Raw genomic sequence first — 23,412 nt, forward strand, 5'->3', positions numbered from 1 at the left:
CACTCTTATCCTTTCAGACTTCAACACCAGCCTGAATTCAGCATGCCACAGTGCCACACAGCAAGCATGCCACAGTGCCACACAGCACGCATGCCACAGTGCCACACAGCAAGCATACCACAGTGCTACACAGAAACCCCAAAAGACCAACAGGAACAACTTTTATACAGGCCCTGCCCTGTATACATTGATGGTGCAACCTCATTAGACCACTCACACCACCACACACAACTCAAAAAGAATATTTATAGCATTGGAAAAAGTGCAGAAAAGAGCAACTGGAATTATAAGAGGATTGGGAACACTTTCTGTATGAAAAATGTTAAAGCGCTTGGAGCTCTTAGCTTTGAGAAACAATGACTGAGGGGTGATATGATAAGAGGTTTACAAGATTATGCATGGGGTAGAGCAGGTAGAGAAAGAAGTCCTTTTCTCCCTTTCTCACAAGACAAGAACAGATAAAAGTAAGTACTTCTTCACCCAAAAAACTGATCAATACATGGAATTCACTGCCACAGGAGGTGGTGGCTGGCATGAACAGCTTCCAGATGGAATTTGACAAACATATGGAGGCTGGAGCAGAGCAGTGGTCCATCAGTGGCTGGTAGCTATAGATAAGAAGGAACTCTTGGTCTCTGGGGGAAATGATGCTGTGGTGCTGGGGGGGGAGCAACAGTGGGAGGGCTACTAGTGTCCTGGCCCCGCTGGTGGATCTCCTGATGGCACCTGGTATTTTTGGCCACTGTGTGACAGAGTGTTGGACTGGATGGGCCATTGGCCTGATCCAACATGGGCTTCTCTTATGAACTTATATAACATCAGAGAATCTCTGTCAATTGACACTAGCTCAACTAGTGTCCTGGCCCTGCTGGTGGACCTCCTGATGGTACCTGGTATTTTTGGCCTCTGTGTGACAGAGTGTTGGACTGGATGGGCCATTGGCCTGATCCAACATGGGCTTCTCTTATGAACTTATATAACATCAGAGAATCTCTGTCAATGGGGGGCTTTCTGAAAGGGCAGCAGAATCAGTGCATTGAATGCAGTAGTGCCAGCCTGGTGACTGAATCCTGTGCCTGCCACTGCTTGCCTGCCAACCAGTACAGCATTACTGCATTCAAAAGCTTCAAGACAGGCTCGGGGAAACTGGGAAAGGAAGGCTAGGTGGGAGTGGGTTCCACACAACCTTGTCTAACCTCTCTCTTCCCTGACACCCCCCTAGCTTGTCACCTCACCTCACCTGTAAGATCAGATGGACTGCAGAATGGACTGCTTGGGAGGACAGCATGTGGCAAATGCTCGAAGTCAAGAAGGTGCTTTCCCTGGGTCAACCTCCTCCAGACTTCTCAGCAAGAGACAGATAGCTGGATAGTCATTCCCACACTGACTTTCCTGTGTTTTCTCTCCTGTACCTCACTATCCCTTTGATTTGTAGAATGGAGATCTCAGGGAGAAAAACTTCCTTTCTTCCTTTCACCTGTCCCACACCTGCCTTCTCACTTAGCTAGTACTCCCTTATCCTATCTCTCATCTTTCCTATCCACATTGTAGTTCTCACAATAAAGGGACTAGTATTAGTCTGTTAAACCTAAAACATGGTTCTGTGTACCTTTTTGGCCCTCCAAGCCTACCTACCTGGGTTGAATCCTCCCCAGCTGCTTCCTCCCTTCCAAGCAGCTAAACCCACTGCTATTGTGGGGCATGCCAGCTCTACAAGACTGAGAGTATCTCCTTTACCCCTTGTCAAGTAGTCCCGAGAAGGACTGCTTGTCTTGTCAATGGTCCACTGGGCAGTGTGGATCCCATGATTGCCTGCCTGAGGGATGTTCTAGCTCTTTAGTGTGACCCAGGGTGCACCACGGGGAGGCGAGCTAGAGTAGCACCCCCCAAAAAAGACTCAAAATCTGGGTAGTGGCATTTTGTGGGACTGCTGCCCAGTCAGTCCACAAGCATACCCTTACCCATTGAGTCAAGCCAGGGAAGGAAGGCCTCAGAAAGAGAGAGGGAGGAAATGCAGGTGTCTGCGTGATGATGATGAACTAAAAAGCTGGGGTTGACCCTAGGCAATGTGTAAGCATCGGCCTTCAATAAAGGTCAGGCGCACAGAACACTGGTTTCTGTAAGTACTTATGGCTACTTAAACGCTGCTTTTAATGAAACCCCTCCTCACCTCTTTTAATAGTATTCTATTCTGGCCTAGTTAGGTATATAAACTAGAGCCCTGCAGTGGATTACTTATAGTTTGTTTGTTTTTTAAAAAATAGTGAGTTCCTAAACAGACCCTTATTACACTGACCTGTTTAAATCAATGACCATAACAAACCAGAAACAGGCACCCACACCAAGCCTAGAAAACAGAGTAGAGCAAGCACCCGACCTCACCTCACCAACAGCAACCAGAAGAAAATATCTAACAAACAAACAAACAGGAATCTATCTATAAAACCAGAAAGCAATCAAGCACACACTACACTTATCTAAGGCAAAAACCCCAAGAACAGTAGAACCAGGTTCAAAACCAGACCAAAAAAACCAGACAATGCAACCTATAAAGTTTAAACCCACATAGACACAACCGTAACCCCACCAAACGGGGGGAAAAACCAAGGCAAGCAAGACCCCCACCCCCACCCAAGCAGCAACAACCACCAGGACATCATTTTAAACTTATAAACTTAAACTATAAACTATTACAGAAAAAAACTTTAAACTGGTTTCCACCAAACGGAAAAAAACCAAGGCAAGCAAGACCCAACCACCCACCCAAGCAACAACAACAGCAACCACCAGGACAACGTTTTAAACTTATAAACTATAAAATACTACAGGAAAAAACTTTAAATTGGTTTAACGGGGGGGGGGGACCAAGGCAGGCAAGCCCCCCCCAAGCAACAACAACAACCAAGCAACAACCATACAACTTTTACAAATCTACAACAGTGCAACTTTTAAACTGTTAAAAATAAACTTTTTAAACTGTTATGAAGAAAATGCCTAAATCCCCCAACACCCACCCCAGAGAACCCAGAAGAACTTAGCCACCCAGACCAATCAACCCCCAACTCAAAGAAACTTAAAAATAGGGGGGGGGGGAGAAAAGCCCTTTAAAAATTAAAAAGAATTCAACGCACCCAAAGAAACTAAAAAATAGAGGGGGGAGCCCTTTAAAAATTAGAGAGATCCCACTTTAATTGTTACCTTTTGATGGCTTCTGGTGTCCAGGAGTCCAGCAGTCCAGGGAGGCAGTAAGCCAGGCAGGCACACAGAGAGCAGCCAGCAGCTGAAGCCAAAGGCCAGCGCAGCACAGTCTCTCTCAGGCTGCCAGGTAAGCACGCAGCAACAGCAATGGAGTCCAGCCACTAGGCAGGACTCCCTTATATGCTTTTTGGGCCAAGCACAGGACAGTTTCAAAAAATGACACTGTCCTGTGATTGGCCCAAATAGGATGCAACTCACCCCTATTGGGTAGAGTTGAGTCTCCCTCCCCCTTCCCAAGCAAGGAAGGCGGTGTGCAAAGCCACCAACCTTGCTTGCAGGCAGTAATTGGCTGAAACTGGCCTCCCCCCCACTCCTCCCTGGAACCAGGGAAAAGGCCAGTTTAGGCGGGAAAGCCTCTTGCTGCCTTTCCCTCCCTGCTGCTTTACCTGGCTGTTGGCCACTTTCCAGGCTGCTGCTGAATTGCCGCTGAATTTCGGCGGTTTTTGGTGGCAGGCCGATTCACATCAGAGAATCTGAATTGGCCCACGGCTGCCCGAAAGGCGGCCAAATGGAGGTGCATTCGGTTCAAACGAACCGAATGCACATCCCTATTGATAATCCCCAAGTGTTTTCTGGTGCTCTCCTGGGGTTACAACTCATCTCCAGGTGACAAGAGATATGTTTTCCTGGAGAAAATGGTTGCTTTGGAAGGTGGAGTCTATGGCATTGTACCCCACTGAAATCCCTCCCCTTCCAAAACCTCCCCTTCCTCAGGCTCCTCCCCCAGCCAGGTATTTCCCAACCCAAAGCTCGCAACCTTACTGCCTCTCATGTTTGGCTCTTGGTGGCTTGCAGAACCAATGCTGATAGATTGAGGAAGGACTCTCTTGGACGCAGCTTGAGAACTTCTCTTCTTGATGCTGGATCTCCTCCTCAACATGGGAATTAACAGGAGAATGTGCTTGAGCATATGTAGAGTATTTTCCCCATATGCTTCTCCCCATATAACCTCATATATAGTGCAGAAGGTCTACCAAATCAGACTGAACCCCAACAGACCTGAACCCCAGCACCCCTCATTTTAGACATTAAGCACTGCTGGCCTACTCATCATTGTTTAATTAATTTTTGATGCGTGTACTATTGTAATCGAGTTTAGATTAGTTTATTACTCAGCCAGAAGGCCATAACAATCTATTTCTACATTTTTATCCGCTAAATGTAGCAAAACAAAAGACTGAAATTTAAACATAATACAGCAGTGCATATCATCTGGGAAGCATACATCTCCCGCATAAATTAAGTCTGCAAATGGCCACTGGAACATTTTATTTAATGAAATTAACTCTAATTTCATACTGCAATCACACATATGAGGAGGTGGCAGGCATAACTGCTGCTGCTGCTGCTGCTGCCACTGCGTGGGATGGGAGCTTCACTCATGATGGTGGAGGCAGTTTACGTGCCAAGTTTATGAACAACTTCACTGAAGTTCAGACCCAGCTCATGATGGGCTTGCAAACATTAACAGTCTGAGATAAGCAAACAAAACAGCATTACTAGCAGAAAATAGTGAAGACTTGAAATGATTAGTGATGAAGGTTAAAACAGAAAGTGTCAAAGCAGGACCATAGCTGCACATCAAGAAGACAAAAGTAATGCCCTGACCTGGATAGCCTAGGCAAGCCCGATCTCATCAGATCTCAGAAACTAAGCAGGGTTGACTCTGGCAAGTATTTGGATAGGAGACCTTCTTGAAATACCAGAGGTGGTGGGAGCAGGCTTTATTTAGCCACCTCTCTGAATATCCTCCAGGCCCCCAGGAGGGGTTAGTCACCAGAGGTTGCCATGACTTCCAGGTGCACGCACACACACACATATGAAAAATATTTTTTAAAAAAAAAAACCCAAAGAAGTCAAAAGTAATTACTACAGAGGGATTAAACAACTGTAAGTCTGACAATGAAGAAACTGAAATTGTTAAAACAATATATATTCTTTGGCTCCATCATCAACCGAAAGAGAGACTGCAATCAAGAAATCAGAAGGAGATTGAGACTGAGAAGGGCAACCATGAAGGAGCTAGAAAAGATCCTTAAGGGTAAGGATGTGTTGCTGCTGACCAAGATAAACTCATTCTTTAGTATTCCCCATTACTAAGCGTGGGTCTGAAAGTTGGACAGTGAAGGAAGCTGATAGAAAGAAAGTTGATTCATTTGAAATGTGGTGTTGGAAGAGAGTTTTATGCATACAATGGACCACTAAAAAGACAAATAACTCGGTTATAGATCAAATCAAGCCCGAACTGTCCCTAGAAGCTAAAATGACCAAACTGAGGCTTTTGTACTTTGATCACATGATGAGAAGACAAGAGTCACTGGAAAAGACAATAACGCTAGGAAAAATTGAAGGCAGCAGGAAAAGCAGAAGACTGAGCAGGAGATGAATTGACTCAGTCAAAGAAGCTACAGCCTTCCATACGCAAGACCTGAGCAAGGCTGTTAACGATAGGATGTTTTGGATTTCATTAATTCATAGGATCACCATAAGTCAGAAGCAACTTGATGGTACTAAATGCACACACACACACACTTCCTTCCCAAGCAAGCTTCCTGTTGCAAAGTGGGTATACTGGAAGTGGGAAAGCTGGTGGGCAATGGTGGAGACCACTTCCATAAGCATGGATGCTTGTGAACACACGTTGGAGTGTTCACTGCTATGAACATGCATGAGAATTATTTCCACTGCTTCCCTATTCAATGAACTGAGCTAGAAGGTTTTGGAAAATACAATTCCTATTTCTACCAGTAGCAAAAGGAAGGGAGGCATATGAGATCATCTGAATAAGACATGGGCTGAGTGTTTGGCCCGGAGCAGGAGAAGAAGCTGGAAACATCTGGGCTACTTCTTCCTGGATGACACATCTGGCCTTCAGCCCTTTCAATTATATTTCAGGACAGGCTATGGGACAGAGATAATACTGGTGGCTTTAGATGGTGACCTCAGCTTCTTTGTGGTTGTTATTGGAATTATTAGCAGCTGATACAGTGGACCATGCAATACTGTTGGGAAGTTTGGAGGTACAAGCTGGTGTCAAGGAATATGCTTTGGAGAGGTTTAAAATGTTCCTTAGCAGATGTATTCAATATGGGGTTGCGGTCACACGCACAGTTTGTGGCACTACCATAACATTACCTGAGCAGAATAAATGGGCCCCTCCAGATGAGAACAGCTGCCTCCTGTGGCACAGTTGTCAGCAGCCCATGCTCTTCCACAGATTTTTGTAGATTATTTTTATAAATCGCCCTGAGCCCTACTTGTAGGGAAGGACGGCCTAGCAAATCTAATTTAATAAATAAATAATAAATAAACATGGTGACAAAAACACAAATTGTATCAAGATATAGCAAAGATAAGCCGATAGGCTTTTATGAAAAAATAACAGAAATAGATAAGATATTGATGTATACTGATGAGAAACTCATTAAGAAAATTTATGTATTACTTTTAGATAATAAAATCCTTTACAACCAGAAGAAGCTAATTGAGACTGAAAATTGTTACACAGAGAAAACAGTGGCTGACATTTTGACTAAGCCACTGACAAAAGAAAAATCAACAAAAATCTTAAATTAAAACTAAATCAAAACAGGCCAATAAATACCAATACATAAAAATAGCATCTATTGGTTTTAGTTTGTTTCTACTGTCTAGTAAGTCTTCGTATTTTTGGATTATTTCTTCCTGAAGTAAATTAGGGTTTGTAAAGGCTTCTAATGGAGCAACCCATTTTGGTATCTTGGTGTAAAAGTTGTTTTTAGATTCTTCCCAAACCTTCAATGAAAAGGAACTAATAAGATGCTGTTTGAAATATTTGTATCTGCCCTCCCATACCATATAAAGGCATGCCAACCTAACAGGATCATGTCCTTCAAATTTTAAAAGTCTTGTATTTTCTAAAGTAATCCAGTCTTTTAACCATGTCAGAGCAACTGCTCTATAGTAAAGAAGCCAATTCAGTAATGCAAACCCAGTCTCTCTTTGGAATCCTGTAATGCTTTGAGCTTTCTTCTTGGTCTCTTGCCTTGCCAAATAAATTGTAGCATCAATTTATCAAGTTCTTTAAAATATTTTTGGTTTTGAAGAATAGGTATTGTTTCAAATAAAAAGATCAATCATGGTAATATACTTATTTTAATAGTGGCAATTCTTCCCATTAATGATATTTGGAGATTTTTTCAATTTTTCCAAATCTTTCTTGATTTCTTTCATCAGTTCCATATAGTTGTTTTCCACCAAGGAGCTACATCTATTTGTTATGTTTATTCCTAAGTATTTGATCTTCTTTTGAATTTCCAGACCTGCTAATTCTTGCAGCTGATGAGCTTGAGGTTTAGTCATATTTTTAATAAGCATTTTTGGTTTTTTTACAGTTAATTTTCAGTCCTGTAATTTTATCATACCAGGCCTTTGTTCCTTGTTTTAGTCCATAGAGTCCTTTGTTGAGTCTGTAAACATAATTTTCTTGTCCTTTGACTTTGAAACCCTCAGGTTGTTCCATAAATATTTCCTCAGATAGTTCTCCATTGAGAAATGCAGTCTTTATATCCAGATGCGCTACAATCATGTCTCTTGATGCTGCGACACTAAGAAGTGCTCTGAATGTTGCTTGATTGATAACTGGAGAAAAAAATTCAAAGTAGTCAGTCCCATATTCTTGCGAATAACCATTGGCTACTCGGTGTGCTTTGTATAGTTCTACAGTCCCATCATCTTTATATTTGATTTTGAATACCCATTTGCATCCAACAGGCTTTCTGTCTGGAGGTAACTTTGTAAGAGTCCATGCGTCTTTCTCATATATGGATAGTATTTCCTGTTCCATTGCTTCAATCCATCTGTCTCTTTCACTCGCAGGTAAGTTGCATACCTCTTTCCAGTTCTTAGGTTCTTTTGCAGATTGTACAATTTCACAAAATCCATATTTCTGTGGTGGTTGCCCTTTAATGCTTCTTTCTGATCATCTCACACTGGTTGTGGATTCTGTCATGGGTTCTGCTGCCTCCTCTGGTGTGGTTCCCACTTCCCCTCCTGTTCTGGTAGTTTCTTCAGAAGGTAGACCTGCTGGTTCTGTAGTGGTCACCACAGGTAACCATGCAAGCAATTCTTCAGGAGCAGTCTCAGAACTCTTTGGATCAGTTACACTGGAAGCACCTGGTAAATTGCTTTCATCTACATATACAACATTTCGTTCCCCAACTGTGTGATTTTGGGGGTTGTATATCCTGTATCCTTTTCCACCAACAGGATACCCTACTACAAGTCCAATTTCAGCTCTGGGGTCAAGTTTCCCCCTTTTCTCCTTTGGTATGTGAGCATGCTCTTTGGAACCAAAAGTTTTGATGTGCTTTAGTCCAGGCCACTTTCCAAACTAGGCCTCAAATGGAGTGGTTCCAGTTACCTTTGAGGGTACTCTATTGTGTAAATACACTTCTGTGTTGACAGCCTCACCCCATAGGGTATTTGGAAGACCAGAATGTATTAGCATAGCCCTACACATATCCTGGATTGTTCTGTTCAGCTTTTCAGTGTAACAAATGTCTGGTCAGCAAATTTCGGTGCTCTTGGGAAGGGGGAAGTTCAGTGGGCCTAGGTGGGGTTTTAAGGGAAGGACACAGAGAAACAGAGCGGCTCGGCAGCCTTCCAGCCTACAGCCCATCCCAACGGTGGCTGGCATTGGGGCCAGGATGGAGAACCCGCCTCCATCACTGGTGCTATTCAACATCAGGTCTATTAACAACAAAACTACAACCCTTCGGGATTTTATGCAGGAACAACGTGTTGACCTGGCATGTGTGACTGAGACCTGGGCGTGGGAGGGCGAGATGGTAGCTCTGGCCCAGCTTGCCCCACCTGGGTTTTTGGTCCTCCACCAGTCATGGACTAGGGGGCAGAGGGGGGTGGCTATCTTCATTCGGGAAGCTTACTCCTTCAGGGCGCTTCCGTCGGCGGAGATCATGGGCGTTGAATGTGTCAGTTTGATGCTGGAGGCTGATGAGAGTTTGGCAATCTGGTTGGTGTACCAACCACCTAACTCACCGGCCAGTAGCCTGTCGTCCCTGCTGGAGGCCATATCAGGCTGGGCGTTGGAGCACCCTAGGCTGATTGTCCTGGGTGAATTCAACGTCCATGCCGAGGACATGGCCTCCAGCCGGGCTACAGACTTGGTGTCGACCATGGCGGCACTGGGACTCTCTCAACTTGTTTCGGCTCCCACGCATTTGGCTGGTCACATGCTCGACTTTATCTTCGCGGCGGGGGTGAAGGTGGACCGGATTACTACAGAGGTAGTGCCATGGTTGGGCCATTGGGCCCTGAAGGCCGATCTGAAGGTTTTACCCTGACCTTGTTTAGGCGGCGAGCGTATTTTTGCTCGCCTGCCACACCAAAAGGACCCTTTGCGGCTCCAGATGGCTCTGTGGGATCTGAGGTCCCCTGGCAGCTCATTGGATGAGCTGGTGGAGGACTGGCATGTTCGGCTCTCCTCAGCCATCGATGAGATCGCTCCCAGGCGCCCTCTCCACACTCGTGTTAGGCGAGCACCTTGGTATACTCAAGAGCTGCACGAGCTAAAGCGAGAACTGAGACGGCTAGAGAGACGGTGGTGCCGAGCTCGTGATGAGGCATCTAGAGCATCTTATAGGATGCTTATGAAAGCCTATGAGATGGCAGTCAAAGTCTCAAAGAGAGATTTCTATGCGACCATGATTGTATCTGCTAGCTCACACCCGGCCCAATTCAGTCTTTGACAGCTCTGCCACAGGGAAGACAAAATGTTAGGGAATTGGATATTGGCTGTGAGGCATTTGCGAGCTATTTTGCAGATAAAGTCTCGGTGCTCCGCCGCTATCTCCCCGCCACAATTAAAACAGTGAGCGAACTTGAGGCCCCTTGCACATCTTTGGTGCCAGGTTTAGAGTGTTTTGACCAACTCAGTTTGGAGGAAGTTGACAGATTGCTCATATCTGTGCATCCAACCACATGCGTCCTTGATCCGTGACCCTCTTGGCTCATTAAAGGGGGCCGCGAGGGGTTTTGGGGTGCCCTGTGGAAGATTATCAACATGTCCCTCTCGGAGGGACAGTTCCCTGGGGCACTCAAGGAAGCGATGGTCCGCCCCCTCTTGAAAAAGCCATCTTTGGACCCGGCCGAATTGGCCAACTATCGGCTGGTGTCCAATTTGCCCTATTTGGGCAAACTCATCGAGAGGGCAGTGGCATTACAGCTACAGAGCTTTCTGGAGGATGCTTCTGCCCTCGATCCCTACCAGTCTGGCTTTCGCCCGGGTCATGAGATGGAGACAGTGCTGGTCACCCTGACTGACGATCTCCGTAGGCATCTGGATCGGGGTGGTGTGGCAGCACTGGTGTGGTTAGATCTGCCAGCTGCGTTTGACACGGTCGACCACCAGTTGTTGGCCCACCGCCTCGCCGACGCGGGCCCTTAGTGGAACCAACGGACACCACCTTGAGACATCCTCATGTCTTTTCAGATTCTTTAAGTTGGACTTTAAGTTGATTGAAGGGGAACATTGGGTGAATTATTTTTAAATTCATATATGTGCTTTATTCCGGCTCTGATCTGGATGGCCCAGGCTAGCCTGATCTTGTCAGATCTCAGAAGCTAAGCAGGGTTGACCCTGGTTAGTACTTGGATAAGCAATGGCAAACAACTTGATAGCACTTCCCACCACCACCACTTGACTCTGAGCCCCCACAGTGGCAGAAAAGAGAAAGTTTTTAAAAGATGTTAATGTGTGGGCCCATACCTCCTGCTTTGCTAGCCAGGGCTCCTCACTGCTGGCTGACTGGGAATTCCCTCAGATCCTCCAGTGCCCTGGGCTTTCTGGAAGAACTCTTGACCAACCATCCTGAGTTTTTCTGAGGGTTCTCTGAGTAGCTCAGAAAAAGCCTAAGGTCATTATTAGATGAGCTGGGAGTAGACTAGCCACAGCTGGTAGGAGGTGGAAATAAGGTTGCCAACTCCAGGTTTGAAAAATCATGGAGATTTGGAGGTGGCGCCTGAGTAGGGAGAGTTTGTGAAGGGGAGGGCCCTCAGTGGAGTATAATACCATTGATTTCACCCTGCAAAGTTGCCATTTTTTCCAGGGGAACTGAGCCAGCCTTGACTGAGAGGACGGGGTATAAATTTGATAATAAATAAATACATAAATACATAAATAAATAAATAAATCTCTGTTTTCTGGAGTTAAGTTGGAATTCTAAAAGATCTCCAGGTCCCACCTGGAGGTTTGCAATCCTAGATGGAAATAGGATAACTAAAAGTCTCATTTTGGGGGTCCTTGTTGGCTTTCGGAACCAACATTTGATTCAAAGTCCACTGGGATCTTAACCATGACCACATGCAAAGAAAAACCAAAGCATGCAATGGTGTTTGCTGAGGTATTGGCTCAGATGTTAAACGTTTTGTGATAATCCCTCCTGGTGGGGATGGAGTGGAAGAGGCTTCTAATCTCCATGCAGTGAACACGTTTTAACTTGCCTGTGTATAATATCTTTCCAAGTGGCCACACTTATAGTGGTAAGATTGAAAGGTTTTATGCACCTTGTACATTTTCATTCTAACTGGTTTTATCAGGAGACAGTTCTCTCATTAGCCATGTAGTCATCTAATCCTTTCATTGCTGGGTGCAATGCTAAGATGCTCCTCAGGCTATGATGATATTTTGAGGCCCAAAGCATTGCAGCTGAACGCCATGCTGTGCACAACTGGGGTCTTGCTAGATGAGCAGGCAATCTTATTTTAATTCAACAATTACTACATTTTTCTCCCTAACATTTAATACATGCCTGGCTAACCAAAGAGGTTTCTGCATTTGTAGGTGACTTTGGATTTGACTCCTTTTGTTGGGGTTGGAGAAGGAAGTGGGTAACTCTCCTGCATCTGTGCATCATTCGTTGTGTCCCAATGCACAAATGCAGCTGAGTTGCCTACCCTCAGATGAGGCTGCCTGCTGCATATTTGCAAGAGTAACTGTTCTGATCTGACCTTGTAGACCAGGAGAGGCACTTAGATCAATAAACGGCACAAGGAATGACTACTCTCTGGTTTTTTAAAAAATATTTTTCAGACTGGATTATGTGGGCAAGGAGAGCTAAAACCCGCCCTTCCCATGGCTCACAGTTTATTTCTGCTATATATATTTTTTGCCCCATCCCAGTTGTCTGGCTGGGAGAAAAAGGAAATGTAAATATACAAGAGCGGCAGAGCTACAGTGTGTGTGTGTGTGTGTGTTTTTGTGTGTGTGTGTGTGTGTGTGTGTGTGTGAGAGAGAGAGAGAGAGAGAGAGAGAGAGAGAGAGAGAGAGAGAGAGAGCACTTAGCTCCCATTGTGAAAGTGCTCTAAAGGTGTTTAAAAATCGAGACTCACCCCATGTTACGTCTGAATGGGGAGATTTGTGCATATAGACCACCCCACAGCTTCAGCATGTTTAAATATATTCAAGAGATCCTAGAGATCTGAGATGCTGAATAAGCAGCTCTCTTTCTCATGGAGGTATGGTCCTTCAACACCACAGATCTCTCAACACCTCCTCTGGGTGGGTGGGTGCGCTCACACATACAGAACCAGCCTGACTACAGAAGTGGATTAGGTAGTTGCATCGGGTGCCAGACTTCAAGAGGTGGCAAACTAGATAGAACTGAATTTATTTTCTCTCTCTCTCTCTCTCTCTCTGTATATGCAATTTAATTTTTATGCCCTGCTTTTCTCCCCAGTGGGGACCCAAAGCCGCTTACAAAATCATTTTTCTATCCTCTATTTTATCCTCACAACAACAATCCTGTGAAAGAGTGACTAGCCCACATTCTTCCAACAATGTTTCATCACCAGAGTGAAGATCTGAACCTGAGTCTCCCAGATCCTAGTCTGACTATGTAACCAGGACATCACACTTTCCCCCTGATCTCAAACAGCTCCAGGGAGCTGCTGCTTGCCCCATTAAAGAAGCTTATGGGTGAGTTACCTCTATGTTTCTCCAGTGGAGCAAGTACTGGCTACATGGGAGCCACTTTGAGTTGGGAAAACAGCAGCTCAGGGCTTATATACCCTGCCCCCCAATGTGCCATGATGCCAGTCTGAATCAAGCCCATGCACATTTCAATGGAGAACTCTCAGAGGACATTTGACTAACAGGTCTCAGGACAGACAGGGGGCAGACCCATAAACAGTGCAATGCATTCTTTGGCCTTAAGGTGAAACCCTATCGACCACTTGGTGATGCACTTGCTCCTTCATGGATGGTTGGACAGAGGTCCCTGCCACACGGCAGGGAAAACACCGGTCAAAGTGCGGCTAATTAGAGCCGCACCAAAATAGAAACGCTGCGGGCGGGATCCCATGGATCCCGTGGGGAGCTGTTGCTCCCCGGCACGATCAGATGCCAGGGAGGAAGAGACGAGTGGGAGGGGGAGGCTGCCAAACTGCGCATGTGTGAGCATGCGCAGTTCGGCCGGGGGCCGGGGATGCGCCGGCGGCAAGACACGTGATGCGGACCTACCAGATGAACCACCTAGGTAGGTGGTTCATGTTTGCTGCGGGGCTGTCGGGGGAAGGGCCGGATCGGGAACAGGCCTGCAACACTTCCCAGATGTTGCGGTGGGATCATGCCTGTTTGCTGCGCCCCCGATCTGGCCCACTCCCGATCCAAAACCCCTCGTGAGAACAGGGCCAGAGCTTTGCCCTTTGTGACTTCTCCCCAAATGTGGGGCCTATTGCACATTTTTTGCTAGACCCTCAAGTTGTGGTGAGCTGTTCTTAGTTATTTCCCAGTGGTCAGGTTTTGGGCTCCAGATTACGTCAGCCTTAATTTATATAACTTGTTTACTTCAAAACATTTCTCTGCATTCTGTTTACTTATCAGCTCCCCACATGTCAGCCTTCCTTCTTCCCACATCTAGCACCTTGATTATATAAAGGCATAATTTCACACACCTTAACGTAGAACACAGTTTGCCATGTTCTTGACACTGGAAACAACAGGTGTTCCTTAAAGGAGACTCTTCAGATTTTAAAAGGGTTTCGGGGACTTTCTTTGCGGTTTTCTTGCCACTTTGATCTGTTCTTTCATTACTATGCTCTACACTGTTGAGTTCATCTTTCCCTGAGAGCTCAATCAGTTTGTTCTTCCAACGTGTACAGGCTCCAATGCTACAAGCTGTTCTGGTTGGACAACATCCCTAATGCTGTCTGACATCAGCATGCTCAAGGTAATGTGTGTGTGTGTGTGTGAAATCAAGCACAGTGGCCTGTCCACAGCCAGAACTGAGCATGCTACCATACCCACACACTGTTTTGCACACACTGCCATATGGGGATGGAGCCTAGAGTTTGTGCATGTGTAGCTTCTGTGCTCACATTATGGTGAGTGTGTACAGGCTGGCAAGGGCCAGTGTTTTTGATCTGGCACTCAATTTGGTGAGCCAGTTTGGTGTAGTGGTTAAGTGCGCGGACTCTAATCTGGGAGAACTGGGTTTGATTCCCCACTCCTCCACTTGCACCTGGCTGGATGACCTTGGGCAAGCCATAGCTCTGATAAGAGCTGTTCTTGAAAAAGAGCAGTGCCAGTTTCTATCAAGAGCTCTCTCAGCCCCACCTACCTCACAGGGTGTCTGTTGTGGGGAGGGGAAGGGAAAGGAGTTTGTAAGCTGCTCTGAGACACCCTTGGGTAGTGAAAGGCGGGGTATAAATCCAATCTCTTCTTCTTCTTCTTTATGAGTGTAGCCTTGTACAGGCACATGCCATGGCTCAGTCCCTTTCCTTGCTACATCCCCCAAGGCCCCAACCAGAAACCAAACAGCAGAGCTCCAGAACAGCGGTCAGATGTAGGTTCTGTCCAATCTTGTCTTATGTAAATATCACTTCTGAAGGGTATTACTGTGGTCAGTTGGGGAAAAGAGCTTACACTGTCCAATATCCATCTTTGTAGTACATTTTTATCCTGCCCCTCTTCCAGTGAGCTTATTTTTTAATTTGTATCCTGCTTTTCTCCCTGATTGAGGACTGAAAGCAGCTTTTCACAGTGTTCCCTCCTCCTCCACTAATCCTCACAAACAACAACCTTGTGAAGGTAGGTTAGGCCCAAGGTCACCTGGTGAGCTTCCATGGTTGAGTGAGGGATTCGAACTTGATCATTCCAGATCCTAGACCAACACTCTAACCACTAGACCACACTATCTCAGGATGGCATACATGTTTCTCCCCTCCCCTATTTTATCATGTCAAGAATCTTGTGTGGTAGGATACAAGAGAGTATGGATTTAAACAGGGTCTCCTCAGTCCAGCTCTCTAACCACTACACATCACTGGCTGCTGAGGCGGTCTTCCATTCTCCTCCCAATCTAGCCCATTCAGCTGGGACAACTCAACAGACTATAGGTTTTCCCCACTGGAATGACTGCTTCTGGTTTATACAAGTCTCATACATTCACTTCAGGTTTAGCAATATTCTTGTGTTTCTTCAGACATCGGCAAATCTTATTTGACTAGAGACTACAGAAGGCCAAAAGCAGTGTGAAGATGTCCCACACAAAGTGAAGCCTCTCTTCCCACTGGATTTTAAAAAATTGCCTGTTTCCTGATATATTCTATCCTATTTGAAGACAATGCGTGTCTTTTTGTGCTATCTCCCTTGAAGATCCAAGCACATTCAGCTGCAGCAGAAGCCTCTAACCTTGTTGTGATCACTTTTGGAATTTTGAGAGTAGTGGATGCCACAACAAAATAGCTGCCAGGAGGCTGAGCCCAACCACAAAACATTGGGAGTTTCCACAAAATGTTAGGAAGTTTTAAGGCAAGCATTCTCCTAGAATGGATGATGCAGCTCTTCCAAATGGGTACTTCCTGAAGTGATAGATCCTGAACTCTTTTGAAGCTAGAGTTGTCAGCTTCCAGGTGGGACCTAGAGATATCCAAAAATTACAACTTATCTCCAGACTACAGTTAGTCAACCTTTATTAGAGCCCACAAGCCATACTGAAGCAGGACAAACAACATTCATTACCTAAAAACTATACCTCTGCAGATATTATTCAACCTACCACATCAGAAAAGAGAAGGGTTAGAGGTGATCAGAATAAATTATACACAAGACAATAGCTCAGCCTGCATTTTCATAGGAGATGGCAGAAACATAGCTACTTGTACAGTAATTTCTCCAGTTCCCTTGGAGAAAATGGCTGCTTTGGAGGATGGACTCTATGACATTATACCCCTCTCAGAGCGCACACACCCGGCTCCACCCCCAAATATCCAGGAATTTCCCATCCTGGAATTGGCAGCCATATGAAGCAGCTCCTACTCAAGTGGAGGAGAGCCAGGACTGGGTCTTTGTTTTGGGAAAGTGGGAGCCAGGAAATACACTGGTGGGTACACTGGGCATCTCTGGGCTACAGCATTTCTTCACCATCCTCTTGTTCTGTACATCTGTTGTAGAGTCCCTTTGTTCCACTCATCTTGTTTGGGATCACTTGAAACACCCAGAAGCTTGACCCTTGCCATGGTCTGTCTGGAGTATTCCTCTCTGCAATATCTCCTGAAGTTCGAGTGGGGAAATGTGTTCCAGGCTGAAAGGAAGAGAGCAAGTGAGCCCCTGTGATCCTGACTCAAGAATAAACAGGAAGAGCCTACTGCTGTATTTGTTCTGCACTCATTTATCCTTAATTCAGTGCCTTCAGTTCAAGTGTTCGCTTCCCTGCTCTGACATTCACACAGCTGTCATGCTGGTTGGGCAGAATCCATTTTGTGACTGGCCATAGACCTCCACTTGGCTGGGGACTTTTCCAGCCAACACACAGGCCTCATCTCTCTCTGTGTCCCTCCCACAGCGACGGTGGAATTCCCCCCCCCTTCCTGTCAGGAGAATAAAACAAAATTTATACGAAGAGAGCGAGGATGTATTTCAACGGTAGAAAAATAACACTATTTATTTCGGTAAGCATGTGATGGCATAAATATTTATGTGCTGTATTACAAGAGAGCCATTCAGCGGCAATTGGGGAGATGGTGTGCGTATCTCACAGCTTCCAGGGGGCTTATTTGCTAGGGTTTTATGGCTCTGCTGTTGTTGTTTTTTTTATAAAAAAGAATGAAAAAAGACATAGCCCAAGTATCAGTTAAGAGGCTTTTCTTTTCTGCTGTATTCTCCAGCGGCAGTTTCTGATCTTCCAGGAAAATCTGGCCAGGAGGAAGGAAAAGCTTTCAGTCCCTTGAACGTGAATATTTATTCTGATTGCTTTTTAATTATGATTATTGTGGCTCTGTCCCCCCCACATCCCAGGCTACTCTGAGTAACCTGGGGGGGGGGGATTTGAAAGGTATTGAGCTAGGGTTGCCAACTCTGGACAAATTGGAAAGTCCCTGGAGATTTGGGGGTGGATCATGTGGAGGATGGGTCGGATGGGTTGGGGGGGGGGACCTCAGCAGGATATAATGCCAGGGAGTCCACCCTTCCAGGCAGCCATTTTCTCCAGGGAACCTGATCTCTGTAGTCAATTGTAATTCCAGGAATATTGTGAAAGTTGTGGTGGCATGAGGTGTCACAATCTCATCAACCTGGGCACCTCACTTCCAGCTGATCAGAGCCACTCCTGGCTGAAGATGCCATTTTACTCACGTGTGCTGTTTCTCATTCAGAAAAGCTTATCCCATGTTAAGTGAGTTGCCATGAGATTCTTGGTAGTGTTTTTGTTGTAAAATAGTCAAAAGTGCTTAATACTCAGACTATCAATGGATCTTGCTCTATTGGAAAGAAGAGATTGCTTTGCTTTTAGAAACCTTTATTTCCAAGGGTAAAAGATACACGGGATTACTACAAATAAACATAACACTAACAGCTACATTTTCTAAGCTGCCTATAGTCAAACACTAGCACACAGATAATGGAGAATCTCTCCTTCTTCTTGACCCCTAGAAAAGGAAGTCACCTGAAACAAATGACCAATCTGTATCACAGTAGAAAGCTACTTTTCCCAGGCTAATTCCCCATTGGCTCAGTGCCAGGTATCCCTTCCAGGTAGGTCTAAACAAGAGCAATACTAGGCAAACAAGTTAACCCTATAATGACTGAATTGTCAGACCTTGTAAACACATACATTACCAACAGTTTTGACTTCCTAGCTGGACACTGGGAGGGAGGGCTCAGAGCTCAGGAGCTGAACATCTGCCAGGAGTGGGAAAGGAGGGGGGGGGAATGGCCCTGGAAATGAGCCATGCCCCATCTGGCCACCATGCCCCCCTCCAATGGAGGGCCAAAGAGACAACCGGGGAGAAATGAGGAATGACTGCCTTTCTCCTTGTGGGCCCAGCCAGGAAGGCAAAGGCAGGTGCTGTCATGCTCCTCTTCTCCAGACCTACTATGCTGCAGTGGCATAGGGTGAAGCCAGGTGCTGCTGTGCCCATACTCACAGTGCCTGGGCCATCCCAGGGTGAAGCTGGATGCCATACACCTCTTCGCTGGCCTGGGTGCAGAAGGGAGCCAGTGAGGATACATTGGGTGCTACTGGCATTGGGCAAAGCTGGGTGCTGCTGTTTCCATGCTCCCCTTCTGGGTGAGTGGTGCTGTTTTGCCATTTGCTGGAGGTACCCATAATCCTGCTCATCAGTCCCACTGGGGGTGTGGGCAAGGCTTGAGTTAAAGACCCAACAGGATTCTCCCTAGTAAAGAAAAAATCCAGTCCTCCCCTTTCATCTTCTTGGCATGCAAAAGGTCCTGGGTTCAGTCCCTGATGTTGTGGGTCAGCCAGAGTTCAGCAATAATAAGGACTCCTCAGGAGAAGAGGATCCCTGTGTAGCCACCCTTGAGTTAACAGAAGCTGACCAGCAGGAAAATGAGCTGCAGGCTTCTCAGGATTCAGATGCAGAGCCACTGACACCCTCCAGCCCTAATTCAGCAGGTGAACCTCAGTTGGCCATTCCCAGCCCACCAGTATCACCCATACTATTAGAGTGCCACAGACAGAAGCTAAGAACAGAGCTACAGACAAGACGGCAAAGGGCATGCTTCCTGGCCCAACACCAGCTGCTGGCTGATAACAAAGATGAGTAGTTGCAGGATTGCTTCTGAGCAGCTGGCTACAAGCATGATCCTTAGGTTTGGGGCTGGAAAAACCAGCCAAGAGAGACTGTTAGGTGTGGATGCAATGAGTATGACTGATGCTAAGCTACTGCCTTGCCTGATTTCTGGACCCCTGATCTTGGACTGAAGGCCTTGCCTGACTTCTGGACCCCTGACCTTGGACTGAATGACTCTGGCTTGCCTGACTTCTGGATCCCTGACCCAGGACTGAATGACCCTTCCTTGCCTGACTTCTGGCACCTGATACTTGGAGCCTGCAAGCCAGTACAGTTTGTGTCCACCCAAAATTAGCATTGACATGGAAGACACAGCTTCCTCCCTGGCAGACTTGGCTGCTCAGAACCAGGCACTCCAAATGCAGGTACAGCAGCTGACAAATGCCTTGGCTGGGTTCCAACAGCAGCAAAGGATTGCCACTGCTACGGTCCTTGCTACCATTCCTCCAGAGAAATGTCCAGTGAGCCCTCCAGAGAAGTCTGAGGGAAGCCAAGGAGAGTTCCCTGCATTCTTGGCACAATGCAAGCTATACATGGAGCTGCAGGGAAGGGATTTCCCCAATGATAAGCAAAAGTCTATTTCATAATAAGGCTGCCAAATGGTTGACACCCATGTTGCTTATGAACTCTCCACTGCCAAGTAATGTTGCTGGTTTTGTAGCACATATGAAGTCTGCCTTTGCAGACCCTCTGAAGGCTGAGAAGGCCAACTAGTGTATTTGGCACCTGTGTCGGGGGGGGGGCACTGTGGCAGACTACACCACAGAATTCCAGCTGTTGGCACAAGACCTAGAGTGAAATGAGGCTGTACTCCTGGACCAGTACCTGGAGGCGTTGTCAGAGGAAGGGCTGGATGAGGTGGCCTGAGTCGAGCATCCTGCAGGCCTCCAAGCCCTGATGTTGCTCTGCTTGCACATTGATGGTTGCCTGGATAGCCAGAAGCAAGCCCATGAGGAAGTATGCCCTTGACTGGGAAGCCCACAATTGGTTCCAGGTTCCATTTGCCCTCCACCAACAGGGACCATAGACGAAGGTGCAGGGCATTATACCAGCTGACCAGAGAGGAAAAAGCCTCAACTGCCAGTCTTAAACCCCTGGCTCCATGTGAGCAGCATCCTTGCCACTTGGGGCACACCTCTGAGTACCTCCTGATACCACCCCCCAGCATCTCCTGATCTCAGTAAAGCTCCAGCTACCAGAGGGGCACTGGTTGTTAGTGTACACAATGATCAACTCTGAAACCTCCTGTTCTTTTATGGATGCCAATTTTGCCAAGCAACATCAGGCACCAATATGTGCTAAAAGGATACCTATCCTGGTAGAAGAAGCCATAGATGGTTGGCTTTTATGTTTGGGCCCTGTAACTCAGGAAACTCAGCCTCTAGGTCTGCATATATAGAACCATCAAAACCAAAGCTCTGCTTTGACGTTGCCACCATGCTCGGTTTTCCAATAGTATCGGGGATGTCCTGGTATCAGTATCACCCACACCCTTAGAGTGCTGCAGACAGAGAATGAGAACAGAGCTACAGTCAAGAGGGCAAAGTGCTCGCCTCCTGGCCCAATGCCAGCTGCTTGCTGTTATCAAAGATGAGTAGTTGCAGGACTGCTTCTGAGCAGCTGGCTGCAAGCATAACCCTTAGGCATGGGACTATTAAAAATACCCAAGAGAGGCTGTTAAGCATGGTTGTAACAAGCATGATAGATGCTAAGCCACTGACTCTGGCTTGCCTGATGTCTGAACCCCTGATCCTGGACTGAACAACCCTGCCTTGCCTGACTTCTGGCACCTGATACTTGGACTGATTTCCCACAAGCGCTGCTCCGCGCTTGCTCTTCCCTTTTGCCCTGATGGTACATGTCAATTTCACACAAGCTGCTGCCACTGCATTTTGCCCCCTTCGCGTGATTTTCCCCACGTACTCAATCTTGTTTTTTTTTAGGATTAAGTAGACGTGGGGGAAATCACGCAAAGCTGCAGGGCAAAATGCGGGCCACGCAGCAGCTTGTGTGAAATTGACACGTACCATCGGGGCAAAAGGGAAGAGTGAGCATGGAGCAGCGCTTGTGGGAAATCTGGAGTCCTGGAGTCTTCAAGCCAGTACACTGGCATCTTCAGTTAAAAGAAACTGATAGTCATTGATATGGAAGACCTCTGCCTGAGGCTACCAGTTAGAGTAGACAATGCTGAGCTTGATAGAACCAGGGTGGTTTGAACCGTAGAATGCAGTTTTGTTTAGGAGCTGAGCCTCTGCTTCACATGCATAAGGTCTCCAGTTTAGTCCCCAGCATCTCAAGTTAAAGGATCTGGTCATAGATGAAGTGAAAGACCTCCACCTAAGATTCTGGAGTCAGAGTCAGAACTGTTCCCTAGTCAGAATAGATCCGATGGCTAGACCAAGGATCTGGCTCAGAATAAAGCATCTTCATATTTTATTTATTTATTTAGTTCAATTTTTTTCCTGCTATCCCCGCAAGTGGGGTCAGGGCGGATTACAATCATAAGAGAACAATATAATTTAAATAGTTAAAAACCATATTTCGGTTAAAACACAAACCAAACACAATCAGGGTGGATTCACCTCAACAACAATGATCAGTTTGGCCTGGTTCCATTTGGCCAGCATTGTCAGCAGGGGAGGCCGAGATAGATCTGGATGTCCACTGCCTCATCCGAAAGCTTGGTGGACACTCTTGCAGGCCCTATGGAATTGCACAAATCCCACAGGGCCCTAGTCTCAAGAGGGAGCTTGTTCCACCAGGTTGAGGCCAGCCAGGCATCCTTGGGGCTGGGGACAACCAGAAGATGTTGATCAACTGAGTGCAATGCTCTGTGAGGGATATATGGGGAGAGGCAGTCCCAAAGATATGCAGGTCCCTGGCAGCATAGGGCTTTGAAGGTTAACACCAAAACCTTGAACTGGATCCAGTACTCTATTGGCAGCCAGTCCAGTTGGCACAGCACTGACTGAACATGACCCCGTACAGGTGTTGCCATCAGACACATGCCGCAGCATTCTACACTAGCTGCAGTTTCTGGATCAGGGTCAAGGGTAGCCCTGCATAGAATGAGTTACAATAATCCAGTTTGGAAGTGACCATTGCGTGGATCACTGTAGCTAAGTCCTGGGAAGTGAGATATGGGACCAATTCCTTGACCAGCCGCAGATGGTAAAAGGCTGATTGAGCAATGGTAGCAACCTGGACCTCCACTGAAAGGGAGGTATCCAGGAGCACCCCCAAGTTCTTCACCTTCGGTGCCGGCTTCAGTGGTATCCTGCTGAGGGTTGGGAGCTGGATTCCCAATCCCAGATCCCCATGACTCAGGTACAGGAACACCATCTTCACTGGATTTAATTTCAATCAGCTCTGTTGAAGCCAACCAGTCACAGCCTGTAATGCCCTGTCCAGTACCTCTGGGGCAGAGTCCATCTGTTCATCTGCCCATCAACAGATAGAGCTGGGTGTCATCAGCATACTGATGACAACCCAGCCCATACCTCCAGACCAGCTATATGATCACAACCATATAGCTCTGGTCCCCAAATCTCCAAGCACAATGGCACTTTGTGTAGAGTACTGGTTAAAGTGTTGGTCTAGGTGTGGGAAGACCTGAAACCTCTGCTGTGCCATGAAGCTCACTGCATGATCTGGGGTCAATCATTTTCCCCTAGCCTAACTTACTTCAGAGGGCAGTTATGAGGGGAAAAGGAGGGAGGGAGAAATGAATTGAGCTCCATTAATAGAGAGCAAGTGCTAGAGAGGAAGAATTGCTCTCCCCTTAGAGGGCAGTTATGAGGAGGAAAGGAAGAAGGGAGAAATGAATATACCATACTGAGCCCCATAAACAGAAAGGAAGGGATAGCGAGAACGTATTGGTTGTTGAGCCAACCAATGCATAATCCTACCCCCAAATAAACCTCCTGAATTCTTCGCTGGCCTCTGTGAAAGCCAGTGTTGTGCAGAAGTGCAGTGAAGCTCCCAGTTCATTACATCAACAGGTAACTTTAGGCAAGGTGACGTTCTCGGATCCAGGCCCTTCATAGGGCTTTAGTATTGTAAGGG

Source organism: Gekko japonicus, unplaced genomic scaffold (assembly GCF_001447785.1).
Source record: "Gekko japonicus isolate JY-2015 unplaced genomic scaffold, Gekko_japonicus_V1.1 scaffold36, whole genome shotgun sequence".
NCBI classification, from domain to species: Eukaryota; Metazoa; Chordata; class Lepidosauria; order Squamata; family Gekkonidae; genus Gekko; species Gekko japonicus.